The sequence below is a fragment of the Cnephaeus nilssonii genome (genome assembly GCF_951640355.1).
Source record: "Cnephaeus nilssonii genome assembly, chromosome: 7".
Lineage (NCBI taxonomy): Eukaryota > Metazoa > Chordata > Mammalia > Chiroptera > Vespertilionidae > Cnephaeus > Cnephaeus nilssonii.
This window is the reverse complement of record NC_137078.1, coordinates 57375954-57380903: the sequence shown is the minus strand read 5'-3', so window position 1 is coordinate 57380903 and position 4950 is coordinate 57375954. Positions and strand designations below refer to the sequence as shown.

General features: G+C 44.6%; 1 pseudogene across 1 annotated transcript; it reads right to left on the bottom strand.

Moving 5' to 3' along the window:
• Positions 1-400: 400 nt before the first annotated feature.
• LOC307103474 (spindlin-1-like) lies at positions 401-1278 on the bottom strand (annotated as a pseudogene). The gene has a single exon. The product of its transcript is annotated as a spindlin-1-like (transcript).
• Between the last annotated feature and the right edge of the window lie 3672 nt (positions 1279-4950).

The window sequence follows — 4950 nt, the reverse complement described above, 5'->3', positions numbered from 1 at the left end:
GGCAAGCAGTTGGGAGCCAGCAGTCCTGGATTGTGAGAGGGCAGTCGGACATCCCTCCAGGAGTCCCAGATTGGAGAGGGTACAGGCTGGGCTGAGGGACAATCCCCTGCCGTGCACGAATTTCATGCACCGGGCTTTTAGTATTCTATGAAAATTTAAAATTAAAATCTCTCTTTGGTATGTGAATTTTATTTTTTATTTATTTTTTTTTTAAAAATCGATTACAATTTTAATTGACAATGATACTAGCTTAACTTTTACCTGTAACTCCCCTCCAGACAGACAGACTTCTTTTAAGAGGAAGGAGTTGCTTACACAAAAGGCTTTGTGTTCACATAAATCTGTACTATTCAGAACAAAACCCGTTCTGCTGGCAGAGATTGTGGGTTCGCAGGGACCTTTAAGCTTTCATTAAACTGGAAAGCAGAAAGTCTTTATGTCTACAAATTATACATTTAATAGTTCCACAAATTTGGCAAAGTTCATGACGACATCTAGGAGTTTTCACCAAATCGTAGACATAAATATGGAAATCATCATCAAACTTGATGAAATAGACAGACAGTTTGGCTTCTACTTGATGAATGACCACGCCAGTCCTTTTAGAGCCATCTTCTTTGGCATATTCCACTTGTTTGCCTACTAGGCTGTCCACAACTTCTCCTGGTTCCCTTTCTGCTGGAGGTGAATCATTAGAATCAGGCGTAATGCGAAGGTCACCTTCTTTATTATCATCTAAGACCTGGTACATGTACAAGACTGGGTCTTTCTCATAGGTGATGTAAAACCATGTGTTCACTATAGGGGCACGTGCCAAGACCATCCCCCTTCATTCGTCTTTAGAGCCATCCTCGGTCTCAAACATGTGCTCTACAGCTCTGCCAATCATTGTGTCGGCTAAGTGCGCATCGCTGATTCGAGATGTTGCAACTCTATCAGGGAGGATTTCAAGCGCAGAAACTCTTTCATCTTTATTAAGTTCTATTCCATAAACACAGTCAAATCCATCGTATTTTATAAGATACAAAGAAGGGTTTACAGGCACCTGGTCCAGAACGGTTCCTTTCCACCGGGTGACAGGGCCACTGCCCTCCTTCCACCCATGCTGAATCCTGCAGCCTACGACGTCCCGCCGAGGCTGGGACACGGTCTCGGCCCCACGCTGCTCCGGTGTTTTTTGTGGGACGTCATTTTCTTCATCATGCTTGCAGATACACCAGCATGGCCTGCATCAGCTCTGGACCGCTGGCCAGGTGTCTTCCCGAATGGGGTCTTCATTCATCTGCATTTAAGTGAGCAGCAGAGCTCTGAACTAGGGTGAAAATTCAATATGCTCCAATTTGAAACTGTGCACAGAATTTCAATGTTCGTGTTAATCCATCATTGGCGTGCCTCTTTTACAAATTCAGCAAAAATACGTGAAATCATAAGCACTCTGTTGGCCTCTGAGGCCGCTGTCCTCAGCCCGTGGGCCCCTCCGTCCCGCGCCGTGCTCCCGCCCCAGCCTGACCGAGCCAGACCGTGCTGCCCCACCCCCACTCTGCCGCTGCCGCCCGCCCTTGGCCCTGGTATGTGAATTTTAAATAATATTGTAGGTAAATAATCATTGTAAAGTATTTATAAAATAAAGCACTCTTGTTTTTGTTTTTCTTAATTATACAAATGGAAAATCACAAGATATGCCTTTTATACTTTTGTCTAATGCATATTAACTGAGCAGTTTCTACATCTAAGATACTGTGATAAAAAGTAGATAAGACACAACTTTTGCCCTCAGGGCATTTATATAGATAGTAGTGGCCCAGTGCATGAAATTTGTGCACATTAAAAGGGAATTAATTAGAGGAAATATTTTAATATTGCTATTTGCCCTTTCTCTATAATAGAAGTGTCAGATATGAAGGAAAATTAGTAAAATGTATATGAAAATAGTATATAAATTTATTAATAAATAAACAATAACAGCATCATGTCCCTGGCCTGTGCCGGGTGGGGGACGCAGCTTCACAAAACCCGGCAGGCAGTGGGCGGGGGACTCAGCCTCATGTCCCCAGGCCTCACCGCACATGCAGCCCCATCCACCCGCACCTGCCGTGCAAGCAGCCACCTGCTGATCAGTCATTACGGTGTGAGGGCGTCATGACCATTTGCACATTACCCTTTTATTAGTATAGACTAGAGGCCTGGTGCACTAAATTCGTGCATGGGGCGGGGTCCCTCAGCCCAGCCTACCCATCTCCAATCTGGGACTCCTCAGGGGATGTCTGACTGCCTCTCGCAATCTGGGACCGCTGTCTCCTAACCGCTCGCCTACCTGCCTGTCTGATTGCCCCTAACCACCTCTGCCTTCCTGCCTGATCACCCCTAACTGCTCCCCTACCAGCCTGATTACCCCTAACTGCTCCCCTGCTAGCATGATCACCCCTAACCGCCTCTGCCTCGCCCTGCACCCGGGACCCAGGATTCCCTCCTCTGGCTGGTCACAGGCACCCTGGATCTGGGCCGGCTTTGCCTGGGCCGGCCGAAGCCACAGGGGACTGTGTGTGGGCGGCTTTGCCTGGGCCGCAGCTGCAGGCACCTGGGACTACAGGGTGGGTGGCTTGTCCCTCTCCTGGGCCACAGCCGCAGGCGCTGGTGCCTGGGACCGCAGGGCAGGCGGCTTGTCCCTCTCCCAGACCACAGCCCCAACTGCTGGTGCCCAGGACCGTGGAGTAGGAGGCTTGTCCCTTTCCCGGGCTGCATGCGCAGGCACTGGCACATGGGACTGCAGAGTGGGCAGCTTGTCCCTCTCCTGGGCTGCAACCTGGCTGGTTCCCATTCCTCCCTCGTGAGCTCATTTGTGCCTGGCTGGTCCCCGTTCCTCTCTCCCCAGTGTTGAGTGTCTGAGCCGTTACGGCATGACAGCGTGAGGGCATGATGACCATTTGCATATTAGCTCTTTATTATATAGGATATGCACAACTAACCATCAGATGAACCAGAAAACATTTTATGATCCGGCCAGTGTGGCTCAGTGGCCATAAACCAAGAGGTGGCCAGGGCACATGCCTGGTAGGGAGCATCCAGGAGGCAGCCGGTTGATGATTCTCTCTCATCATTGATGTTTCTATCTCTCTCTCTCCTTTCCTCTCTCTCTAGAACAAGCATGTCAAATTCCTGGCCCACAGGCCGCATGTGGCCCACAGTAAATATTTTTTTTTATTGTTTAAAGTATTACATATAGTATTACATATGTCTCCTTTTTCCCCCCTTGACCTCCCCTTGGCCAACCCCTCCCCCCACCCCACACATGCCCTCACCCCCCTAGTGTCTGCGTCCATTGGTTATGCTTATATGCATGCATACAAGTCCTTAGGTTGATCTCTTACCTCCACCCCAACCCCTCCCCTGCCTTCCCACTGAAGTTTGACAGTCTATTCGATGCTTCTTTGTCTCTGTATTTATTTTTGTTCATCAGTTTATATTGTTCATTACATTCCACAGATGATTGAGATCATGTGATATTTATCTTTCTCTGAATGGCTTATTTCGCTTACCATAATGCTCTCCAGGTCCATCCATGTTGTGAATGGTAAGAGTTCTTTTTTTTTTTTACAGCAGCATAATATTCCATTGTGTAGATGTACCACAGCTTTTTAATCCACTCATCTGCTGATGGGCACTTAGGCTGTTTCCAAATCTTAGCTGTTGTAAATTGTGCTGCTATGAACATAGGGGTGCATATGTCCTTTTTGATTGGTGTTTCTGGTTCTTGGGATATATTCCCAGAAGTGGGATTACTGGGTCAAATGGAAGTTCCATTTTTAATTTTTTTAGGAAACTCCATACTGTTTTCCACAGTGGCTGCACCAGTCTGCACCAGCAGTGCACGAGGGTTCCTTTTTCTCTACATCCTCTCCAGCACTTGTCCTTTTTTGATTTGCACAATGAATATTTTTTGTGGCCCAGCCAATATAACAGTATGTAAGAAACATTTTAATAAAAATTTTATAACTTAATTTTTACAATATCCTTTTATACATAATCAATAATGAACTACAATGTTTGCTAATGGCTGATTGCTATAATTGTGTTGCATTCATTTCCCTTACATGCCTTACAGGGAGGCACACAATTTCTCTCCACTAATACTAGCGGCGAATATTTTAGCAGCAGATTGCCATGTCATTAGTCTTGTACTGATTTGTTTGGTGTACGCAACAGGAAATATTTCGCTTTCGGAGAACAAGAAAAATAGGTTTATTTGAGTTATACTTATTAATTTGTGCAGTTATTCAGTGTCTGGTAAGTTAATGTTCAAGAAAAAATATTAATTTTTATTAAAATGTTTTTTTTTATTTTATGTTAATGATTACTCATTTATTTCAGCCCTTTGTATTCAGCATGTCTCTATAGAAATAAACCTATGTTTCTATGAAAATTGAAGCTTTTGTTTTTTTTTGTGGCCCACATAAACTTAAACCTTGTTTATTTGTCTCGTGTTAGCCTTTGAGTTTGACATGCTTGCTCTAGACGATCCATAAAAAAAATTTTTTTTTTAAAGAAAACATTTTATGATAAAATGGATACAAAATAAATATCCAAATTATCATAGCCCATAGATAGCATAGTTCCAACTTGGGAGATTAAAAATAAAGGTCAATTCTGATGAACAAGAACAGACCCAGAAACAAGGAGGCATGGATCAGACTGTCGGGCCTCAGAGGGAGGGTAGGGGAGGGAGGGGGTAAAGGGGAGAGATCAACCAAAGGACTTGTGTGCATGCATATGAGCCTAACCAGTGGTTAAGGACAACAGGGGGGTGGGGGCATGCGTGGGGAGGGGTGTGGGATGGGAATGGGGGGATGAGGACAAATATGTGACACCTTAATCAATAAATAAAATAAAATAAAATAAAATAAAATAAAATAAAATAAAATAAAATAAAGGTCAATTTAGTTGGATCTTGGC